Here is an 11,928-nt window from a genome sequence, read left to right as displayed (position 1 = left end):
AGCATCTGCAGTTCCTACTATCTCTATATTAGTGTCAGGTGTGTACCTGCTGTAAGCCATGCTATCGACAGTCAGGAACTCTCAATGTGATAACAGCTCAAGTGAATTCACTTCGATGTGAGAAAGAATCTTCACTCAGAGATGTAGACAATATTGAGCCGTAAGGGTTTGTCAGAAACAGGAAGAATTTATTTTTACTTAGCCCTAGCAAAATAAAAGAATATCCCAAGGTGGTTCACAAGAATGTTATAAAACAAAACACGACTAAATCATTCTCATGGGACGTGGTCTCTGCCAGTTTCTGCTCCACTCTAAATTCCCTTAAACTGAGTGGCTTGCTCAGCCATTTCAGATAGCAGTTGAGAGTCGACCCCATTGCTGTGGGCCTGGAGTCATTTGTAGGCCAGACCAGGTAAGGATGGCAGTTTCATTCTCCAAAGGATGTCAATGAACTGGATGGGTGTTTTTCCCAAAAATTGATAAGAGGCTTCATGCTCACCATTATTGAAATCAGCTTTATTTTCCAAACTTTGTTAATTGTATTGAAATTCAACCTACAAAAACAGAAATTGCTGGAAAAATGCTCAGCAGGTCTGGCAGCATCTGTGGAGAGAAATCAGAGTTAATGTTTCAGGCACAGTGACCCTTCCTCAGAACTGATGGTAGCTGGCAAAATGTTGATTTTTATGCAGAAGTGGGTGGAGTGTAAGGAGTAAACAATAGGTGGGGATAGAGCCCAAAGGGAGAGAAGAGCAGTTGGACAGACAAAGGAGTGGATAATGATCTGACTAGGAGGGTGAACAGCGATTGATGAGGACTGTTAGTGGCTTACAATGTGTTGTGTGTAATAGCAGGCCATGCGATAACAAGGCCTGGTGTGTGGGGGTAGGATTGAGGACACGGGAGAGCTCAAGCCCTAAAGCTGTTAAACCCGATTTTGAGACCAGAAGGCAGTATGGTTCCCAGGCAGAAAATGAGATGCTCTTCTTCCAGTTTGTGCTGAGCTTTAACCTGAAATCCAGCCTGGGGCATTGGTAGGAATTGAACCCATCTCCCAGGGCATTAACTGGCCTGGGCCTTTGGCATTGGCACTCCCGTGACATCACTACTATACAATCATCTTCCCTCAACAAGGAGCGACTGGGTCAGAGTGATCAAACAGGCTTTAAGGAGTGCCAAAGCAGAGAAGGATGGGAGAGAGACAGGGAGGTTTAGGAACGGATTTCCTGAGTTAGGGGCATAAGCAACTAGTGGCATGATTGCCAATGATGGGACAGTTAAAACTGGTGAAGAAGCCAGATCTAGGGGAAAGTAGAGGGTTGTGAGCAGCATTCTCTCTAAATCTCTTCCCACGAGCCTCCGTGATCCATGAGCGGCAATGACTTCTGGAAGCGTGCGGAACATCGGAGTGTTGGCTCATGGTCATAGCCCGCAGCTTAGTGGGTATGTTGGTTGTTGGTTGGAGGAGATTACCGATATACACAGGGGTGAGAGTGTGGAGGGATTTCAAAACAAAGATGAGAAATTTAACTGTAAGCTGGAAACCAAAGTAAGTCAGCAAGCACTGAGTGACATCAATATGTTCTAGCACTGTCCTTGACGGCTGTCTTTAATAGAACGCCTCTGACTGTATCTGATACTTCAAAAAAGATAAATTCTTACCTGAGCACAGACCCACTGTTTTTCACCTCATGGAATCATAGAGTTATAGATGTGTAGGTGCTGGTGTTGGACTGGGGTGGACAAGGTCAGAAATCTGATGACATCAGGCTATAGTCCAACAGGTTAATTTGAAATCACCAGCTTTCGAAGCGCTGACCCTTCATCATATGGAGGCCTAATGAAGGGGCAATGTTCCAAAAGTTTGTGTTTTCAAATAAACCTGTTGGACTATAACTTGGTGTCATCTGATTTCTGACCCAGAATCACAGGGTTATACAGGACAGAAACAGACCCTTCAGTCTTCACGGACCAGATATCTTAAACTGATCCAATTCCATTTGCCAGCATTTGACCCATATCCCTCTAAACCCTTCCCATTCATATGCCCATCCAGATGCCTTTTAAATGTTGTAATTGTACTAGCCTCCACCGCTTCCTCTGCCAGCTCATTCGATACAGGCACCATGGTCTGTGTGAAGAAGTTGCCCCTCAGGTCCCTTTTTAAATCTTTCCCCTCTCACCTTAAACCTATGCCCTCAAGTTTGGATTCCCCTACCCTGGGGAAAAGACCTTGGCTATTCGCCTTATCCACGATTTTATAAATATGTATAAGATCACCCCTCAGCCTCTGATGTGGAGAAAATGTCCCAGCCAATCCAGTTTCTCCTTATAACTCAACACCTCCTATCAAGGAACTATGTACATGCACCGCTAGGGTCTCTCTGTTTGACAACAGTCCCCAGGGCCCTATCATTAAGTGTGTAAATCCTGCCCTGGTTTGTCTTACCAAAATGCAACACCTTGCTCAGACTTTGAGGATTTGGAAAACTAAAGCAAGATATTCCAATTTAAATCCAAATGCATAGTTTCAAAATGATTAAATTAGAGATTTTTATAATTTCCTTTCTCCCTTAGCCTTTCTTTCCCCTTTTAAGTGCTGCAATTTTCCATCCTGGCTCAAGGCTAGGCCTCAACATTTCACCATCCATAAGTTTTAGTCACAATAGGAAGAGGAGGTGGGTACTGAAAGGTTTCAGCAAGATAAAATTAAACTTTGAGAACCCACCAATGCATGAGGAGTGCAAAACAAAACAAAATAAAGGCCTTTTTTAGGCCTTTACTGGTCATGATCTTCCATATGTCCTCCACTAAACAGAAAACACACTGTAACTGTCCATTTGGGTCACTGAGTTACAATTGTTTTCAGGTCTCAGTCACATAGAATCTTACAGGCCCTTCAGCCCATCAAGGCTGTACCACCAAAAAATACCCCAGTCTGAATTTCTGCAGTAGGCCCACAGCCTTGAATGTCATGACACTTCAAGTGCTCATTCAAGTAATTTTTAAAGATTATGAGGTTTCCTGCTCAAGTACCTTCCCAGGCATTGCATTCCAGACCCTTCACCACTTGAGTGCAAAAGTCTTTCCTGAAATTCTCTCTAAACCTCCTGCTTTTCACTTTAAAGTTTTGGTCTCTTGTTACTGACCCTTCAAATAAGGAGAACAGCTGCTTTCTTTTCATCCTGTTCATGCCTCTCATTATCTTTTACATCTCAGTCAGGTCCCCCACTCTATTACGCATGCTGTGAGCAAGACCCCTATAGATTTGGGAAAATGTCTTTGGCTACATCCCAGTTGGGCTGACTGAGAACAGGAATCACCTCCAGGGAAGGGCCGTTTACCTACTAATCATGCACCCACTTTCTTCCAAGCAATGAGGCTTTGACCTTCTAAGAGTTCTGATAGGTAACCAACATGTAGATAACAGCTTGAGCAAAAAGGAGGAGCTGAGAAAGGTTGGTATAGTGGCTCAATGGTTAGCATTGCTGCCTTACAATGCTTGGGGCCTGGGTTCAATTCCAGCTTCAGGTAGCCATCTTTGTGGAGTCTGTATGGGGTTGTTCTAGTTTTGTCCCACAGTTCAAAGATGTGCAGGTTAGGTGGATTAGCCATGCTAAATTGTGCAGACTACTTGGGTTAGCCATGGTAAATATGGGGCAGGGATCTGGGTGAGATGCTTTTTGGGGCATGGGGGGAACGTAAAAGGCTAAATGGCTTTCTTCCACATTGTAGGGATTCTACGAGGAGAGATAATTGTTTTCTATTTTATTACTTCACAGCATGTGGGTGTTGCTGTCTAAGACGACATTTATTGCCCCTCTCAAGTTGCCCAGAGGGCAGTTCAAAATCAATCGCATTGCTGTGAGCCTGGAGTCAAATGTAGGCCTGACCAGGTAAGGACGGCAGATTTTCACTCCCTGAAGGAGATTAGTGAAACTAAATAGATTCTTATGACAATAAACACAGGATCAACATTAGGCCAGTCTTCATTCCAGATTTTTCTTGAGGAATTGAACTCAATTTCATCATCTGCTGTGGTGAGATTCAAATCCGTGTCCTCAGAATATTGGCCGGGCATTCTGGATAACCCAATCTGTGACCTCTTGTCATGAATGTACAGAGTGAAAGGATCGCAGAAGGATTCCATTGTAAATCCCAAATTTACCCAGCGTTTGGAGACAGCAGCAAGGATGTCCTCCTGGTGTTCAGGGCTGGCAGTGGTGGCAGTGTTGGCAAAGGGGCGGCACAGTGGTTAGCACTGCTACCTCACAGCGCCAGGGACCCGGGTTCGATTCCATCCTCGGGCGACTGTCTGTGTGTAGTTTGCACATTGTCCCCGTGTCTGCGTTTGATTTCCTCCAGTTTCCTCCCACAGTCCAAAGATGTGCAGGTTAGGGTGGAGTGGCCAAGCTAAATTACCCCATAGTGCCCAGGGATGTGTAGATTAGGTGCATTATAGGGGGATGGGTCTGGGTGGGATTGTCTAAGGGCTGGTGTGGACTTGTTGGGCCGAAGGGCCTCTTTCCACACTGTAGCGATTCTACGATGAGCTCCTCCAACAACCAGAGGTGATGGCATCAGCAGCCAGAAGATTGTGGTTCTTTCCCGGCGATCAATATGAGACTCGCAGACTGACCGAGTCTTCAGGCCTTGGCTAGGCCAAGGTGCCCGCATCAGTGGCTCGGAAAACCTTTATGGAGATAAGACTTAGACTTTGCAATCTGGACGTTTATCTTAAATAAAAACCGAGAGAACTGCAGATGCTGTAAATCAGGAACAAAAACAGAAGTTGCTGGAAAATCTCAGCAGGTCTGGCAGCATCTGTGGAGGAAAAAACAGAGCTAACGTTTTGGGTCCCTTCCTCAGAACTTGTTTATCTTACTGTTTAGTTTTGATTTATTTCAGCTGTTTTTTCCCTTCAGAATCTATTTTTGTAACCAAGATGGTGCCAGAGAATGGTGAACTATATACACTTTTCACCATGCTCCTGTATTCCTACACTTGACTACAAGTGACAATAAAATCTGAATCTAATTCAGAAATAGTTACATATTCAGCCTGAGACATTCAGAATTAGATCTACACACTTGGTGAAACATCCTTTTATTACGTCGCCCTGACAGAGTCTTTCTGCTTGTGCTGTGTGTGTATGTTGGCCTCGTGTGGAAAAAAGCACACAACTGGTTGCAGAATCGAATTGTAAAACGAGCAAGGATAGAGTAAGGAGGGGAATGGCTCTAATTTGATGGTTTTTGCGAGGAGGCTGCTACAGACCCAATGGTCTCACGAGTCTGTGCTGATTGATTCTGACAGACACCCCCTCCAGCAGTGCAGAGAATCTGGGAAGAAAAGTTGGCAGAGGTAGTGATGGTGGGCAATTGTGAAGGGGAGAAATGATTAAGGAAAAGAAAAAAAAAACGTAAGGAAGAGAATTCCTCCAGGCCACTGCAAGGCTGAAGATGGGGCCATTCCTATATTTCCTTGGTAGTCTATTGACTACAGGCTATCTCCGTAAATGTTTCAACAAGGAATGTGAGTGAGCTGGGTTTTAATCAGTGTGTGATTAACAGAGTCTTCCAACGATATGAACGATACACAAGAATTACTGCAACTTTTACCTATATTCAGCAATGAATTTCCACTTCAGCTCCTCTGGGAAGAGGTTGCTAACAAACCGTAGCTCAAAATGGAGACAGAGTAATGCCAAGAGTGAAGCTTCACACTGGGGAGAGAAGTAATTAGATAAGTGGAGCAGGTGAGCTTAATGGACTGATTCTTAATTTACACTTCAATTAAACTTGCGTTTAATTAAAGGCTCTGCGTTGTTCGGAAATTGTTGCTTGGAGCAAGAGACAAATGTTGACAAACACTGACGCATACTAAAGCAGAGCATCCAGGCAGCTGTAAGAGTGAAGGTAGACACCCTGGCTCACCGTTACAGTCCATGATTTGAGGAGTTTGGGGGTGAGGTCAAATTTCCTCAGGCCTCCCCCAGTGTAACCCACCCTCTTCCGTCCATCTTGTGTCAAAGCTAAGACTGGCGTACCTGACAATGAGCCGATGGGCTATACAAGCCCTGATGCGAAGGATGTGGGAGCACAGAAGGAAACTATTTGGCCCATCATGCCCGTGCTGCCAATTGGCAAACAGCTCATGCCTGTGCCCTTTTCCGCCATAACTTTCCATTTCTCATCTCTTCAGATACTTAGCCGTGTTTGAATCTACCTTCATCACAATCTGGTGGCAGAATATTTCTCAGTTCCGGTATTATTAAAATAAATCCCTTCCTCCATCCTGTTCTGTACCCTCTTTGAAATATGGAAATCAGAACTGTGCAGAGCACTGTTGAACCTGGGTTCTACATATTCCTTAGCATACCTTCTCTGCGATTCAATTGTATTCCTCAAGAAATAAACACCAGTGCTTTGTTTGCAATTTGTGACTAATATTCCTATATTGCTACTTCAAATAATTTGTAAATCAGTATCACTTTGCACTTTCATTCCAATTCGACTCTTATTTGTCAGAAAGTAGCAAGCCTATTTATTCCTACTTCCAAAATGCATAACATTAAATTTATTTGTGTCCTTTACATTTATCAGTACTCCAGACCTGTATTCTCCTGGTATATGAGCTATTACCAGTAAGGTTAATAGGTTAGCCCTCAGGAATGAGAATTCTGACTAAATGTGAAAATAAACAGAAGTATAGGGTTGTAGGTCCTTCCTGTGTCTGGATAAAGACACCATTGTGAGCCAACCCTGAAGACTAGAAACCACCACGACACCCAGGGCTTGAAATTTATATTATATCCTTAACCGAGCTAAACATTGCAGGACACTTCACAGGAGCATTATCAAGCAAACATTGACACCATTTAGTGTAAGGGGATATTAGATAAGATGGTAGTAAAAGATTAGTTAAAGGCAAAAAGTTGGCTTACATGAAGTCACAGAGATATCTAAAAGGTTAAGGAAGGGTTTCCAATGCTTTGGGGCTGAGGTAGTTAAACAGATGTCAGCCGACAGAACAGGGACTGAGTTGGGGACAGTGACAGGGACTGAGCTGGGGACAGTGACAGGGACTGAGCTGGGGACAGTGACAGGGACTGAGCTGGGGAAAGTGACAGGGACTGAGTTGGGGACAGTGAGAGGGACTGATTCGGAGACAGTGACAGGGACTGAGTCGGGGACAGTGACAGGGACTGAGCTGGGGACAGTGAGAGGGACTGAGCTGGGGACAGTGAGAGGGACTGAGTTGGACTCAGTGGCAGTGTAGCAATGGCACTGGAAAATTAGTCCACACACTCAAGCAAATGCTTTTTTTATGTACTAAGTGTTTAAATTTGACCAGATTTGCTGGGTTACTTCAATTGCTGGAAAGAGAAAGGTTAATAAGGAAGGGGTGAGGCCATAGAGGAATTTAAAAGCAAGGAATTGGATTGTAATATCATGCCACAATTAAGCTGGGGTCCAATGAACTGAATGTACGAATGAACATAATGCTTCATAGAACAGAAACCAGAGTTTTGGATGAGTTGAAGTTGACATTGGCTTGGGGTTGGCAAGGTGGCCAAGAGGGCATAGAATAGTCAAGCTCAGTGGTAGCAAAGACATGGACGATCTTGTACCCCTGAGCTGTTAACGCGTCTTTTTTTTAAGTTCTTTTACAGGGATGTGGGCATTGCTGGCTAATAACCAGCATTTATTACCCATTCCAACTGCTCTGAAGAAAGTGCTGTTCAGCTTTCCTTTTGAACTGCTGCAGTCTAACAAGGAGAAATTGAGCAAGTTGGGTTTGTACTCATTAGAGTTTAGTTGAATGAAAGGGGACCTTTTGAAACTTATAAGATTCTTAGGGGGATTGACAGGATACGTGCTGAGAGATTGTTTCCCCTTGCGGGAGAGTCTAGGACAAGAGGTACAATCTCAGAATAAGGGATCACACATTTAAGGCAGAGGAGGAATATTTTTGAATTCATGGAATTACTAACCATAAAGGGCTTTTGCGATTGTTAACTATATTCAAGTCTTTAATCAGTAAGGAAATCAAGGGTTATAAGTATAAGGCAGGAAAATGGAGTTGAGGATTATCAGATCAGCCATGATCTCACTGGTGGAACAGACTTGATGGGATAAATGGTCCACTTCTGCTTCTACACCTTATGGTCAGTCCTTGGAGTGTGGGATACATATGTTCAGAATGGGGTCCTAGGATCAGCATCAGTTGCAACAATTGAGAGTGATGGGACCAGCCTCAAAGTCCCTGGGTTAATGATGGAAAAAAAGATCAAAGATTTTTGTATATGGAATAATACCAATTGAGCCGTTTAATCCAACATTTTGTTTGAGCCCGTCCTGTCCAATGTCATTTCCAACACAATCTCACGCCCAACCAATATCCTTCTTTCCCCAGTTGCTCTGTGCTGCCTCCTGTTGTTGCAGACAGGATTTGAGCTGTGATGGCTCCCGTGTGTGAACAGCTGAAAACATTCGTACCCAGTGATCAGAATAGCAAATGACCACTTTGGAAGGAGCCAGGAATACTGTTTGTGGAAGCATAACAGCGGATTAGCAATACAGAGACCCAGACTAATGTTGTGGGAACAAGGGTTCAAATCCCCATGCCAGATGGTGAAATTTGAATTCAATAAAATCTATAATTAAAAGCTGGTCTAAGAGTAACGTCGTTGTGAAAAACCACATCATTCAGTCATGCCCTATAAGGAGGGAAATCTGCCATCCTTACCTGGTCTGGCGTACTCGTGACTCCAGACCCACAGCGACGCAGTTGGCTTTTAACTGCCCTCTGAAATAGCCTGGAGATCCAATCAGTTCAAGGTTAACGAGGGATGAGTAACGCATGCTGGCCCTGCCCATATCCCATGCAAGAATTTAAAATGCCAGCAGAACGATGTATAAAGTCTGCCCATTTTTAATGAGCAGGATAGAGTGGATCATTGATTATTGAACAAGCCTTGCCAAGTACAACATTCAATCACACATATACTCTGACAAAGTGTAAATAGCACAGCTCTTTACAGAGGATGCTTTCAAACCTTCTGAACTGTCTGATTAAGGGAACCCGTAAGTCACTTCCAAATACACATTATTTTGCATAATCATCAAACAAATCCTTCAATTAGATGCCAGTCTTTAATTCAGTCTCAGACCATATTTCATACCGAAAGCATATGAGCCAGGTGAGTTGCTTTTCAATCTGTAGCGGGTTCCTCAATAACCATTATTCAGACAAAAAGAATCATTTAAAAGCCCTCAAATTAGTTCTGGGCCAAAGAGCTCATTACTTTGTGTTCTGTATATCAATCAGCTAAACCCCTAGAATTAGAATTCAGTGTTTAACCAAGTCCCTGGTATCTATCATCATAAATCTAAACAATTTAAACCCGTCAGTTAGATTTCAGCTTAATCTTAATCTGATGCATCCATTAATCTATGTGGAACTTTAAAACGCCTGCCCCTGTATTCTCTTGAATATAGAAGATTAAACAGTGATCAGCCCAAGGTGTTTAACTTGATTAAAGGATTTAGCAGGCAAATTGAAACTACTTCCTCTGCTTGTGAGGGGAAGTACAGACAAAAAGGGAAATTAACCTCATAAATAATGTTGGAAAAAAAAACAAAAAGTTAAACAACATCCTCATAGACTTAACTGTCTAAAGTTGGCACAGGTTCAAAAAGAGATTGAACGCATGCTCAATGACAATACAATTGAAGTGAATTGCAGCGAATGGAGATCACCCATAATGATGGTACCAAAACCAGATGGTATCCAATAATTGTGTGGGGACTATCGCAAAGCCAGTGTAATTACAAAATCTGATTCGTATCTGATTTCATGATTGGAAGACTGTCCTGAGAAGATGGGACAGACAACTTGTATTTCTAAGTTGGACTTGCTCAGAGGATACTGGCAGGAACCCTCTTCCGAAAGGCCAAAGGAAATTTCAGCTTTTGTGACACCGAATGGACTGGTACCAGTTGAAAGTCATGCCATTTGGTGTGAAAAGTACGCCAGCCACATTTTAAACACTAACCAATAAAGTCATTTTGGCATTACCCAATTGTGTGGGGTACATTGAAGAACTGGTGATTTTTTAGTCACAACATGGAAGGAACATTTGCAGCATCTATCGGAATTATTCAATCGACTTCAGGAGGGGGGCTCGGTGATAATCCTAGCTAAGCGTGAATTCGCAAAAGCCCAAGTCATATTCATTGAACACAGATAAGTGGCCTGATGATATGGAAAACAAAGGTTATTGGGGAGTTTCCCATATCGTCAACGAAGGGAGTAGTACTCCAATTCCTGGGATTCAGTGGGTTTTATTGGAAGCTCACACTGAATTTTAGCAGTGGGGCTGCTCCACTGACTGACTTACTGAAGAAATGCAGAACGTTTTAGTGGATGGTGGACTGTCAGAAGACGTTTGTGAACCACTGCCCCAGTGTTAGACACACCTAACGACTCAAATCCATTCAAGGTGGCTATCGATATGTATAATGTGGGTGTCGGTGCTGTACTCTTGCTAGAAGATAATGAGAAGATGAAAGACCTGTTGAGTATTTTTCCAGAAAATTGAATAATCATCAACAGAAATATTCCACAATTGAAAAGGAGACCGTGAGTTTGGGATAACGCAATGTGGACCCGACCCGAAACGGCAACTTTCCTGCTCCTCTGATGCTGCCTGGCCTGCTGTGTTCCTCCAGCTCCACACTGTGTTATTTCTGACTCCAGCATCGGCAGTTCTTACTATTTCCTTGAGTTTGGGGTTGGCATTGCAATATTTCAACATTGATGCTGCCGGTAATGTGTATGAAACGATTGTATATACTGACAATGACCTTTTAAAGTTTGGGGAAAATTTAGGGATAACAATGCCAGCTTGTTTAGATAGAGGTTATTATTGCTGCCATTCAAGTGGGAAAATTATTCACGTGGCAGGACAAGAGAATGAAAGATGCGTTGTCGTTACTTTGATGAAGGAAGATGGAGGCATTACGTGGCAGGATGAAACAGACTGAAATGGGCTGTAGTGGTGAATGCTTTCAAGCTTAGAGTCAATGTAATTATTATGTATTGTAGTGTACTAATAGCATAAGGCTAAAAGTTTTTAAACATGAACCCAGCTTTGTATGTTAATGGTTCATTTTTTAAAAGGGGGCATGGTGTGACAATGCCATGGTGATAAGGGATTTTTTTTGTGAAGAAAAGTTAAGACAGAAGCACTGAGCAGTTTGCTAAAAGCTATTAAAGTAAACAGCTTGTGAGGCCTCGGGGTTTACTTTTAAAGTTGGAACAATAAAGGTAGCCAGAATGGGTGGGGTCAAGCTCCCACAGAACCAAGCTTTTTAGTTTTAACTTTCTGCAATTGCTGGGGTCTTGAAGCTGTAAGTAGAAGTTCATATTCCTCTTTCTGTTAGAGCTAAAAGCTGGGGATCTCTTCCTGCTGCTTGATTTGCATATGAGACATTTTACTGAATTTGCCTTTGCCAAGGGTGTGTTTGTGGGATGTTACTATATTGGAATAGTTAATTAGTAGTAGTTAATATATCTATTATTTTGTTAAGCATGTTGATGGAGTTATAGTTAAGCCAATTCTGTTAATTTCATGTCATTTGTACTTTAACTGTCATGTAAAAATAAAGTGTGTTTTGCTTAAAGTTGAAAGTTTAACTAATTGAATTACATCTGGAATGCGACAGCTTACACTCACCTTTAAAATAAGAAAAAGTTAGGGTCAAGGCTACCTTCTTAATATAAAAACCAAAAGAACTGCAGATACTGTAAATCAGGAACAAAAACAAAGTTGCTGGAAAAGCTCAGCTGGTCTGGCAGCATCTGTGGAGGAGAAAACAGAGTTAACGTTTCGGGTCCGGTGACCCTTCCTCAGAACTGACT

Source organism: Rhincodon typus, chromosome 37 (assembly GCF_021869965.1).
Source record: "Rhincodon typus isolate 14 chromosome 37, sRhiTyp1.1, whole genome shotgun sequence".
In the NCBI taxonomy this organism is placed as follows: domain Eukaryota; kingdom Metazoa; phylum Chordata; class Chondrichthyes; order Orectolobiformes; family Rhincodontidae; genus Rhincodon; species Rhincodon typus.
The sequence above is the reverse complement of the archived record's forward strand: the minus strand, read 5'-3'. Positions refer to the sequence as shown.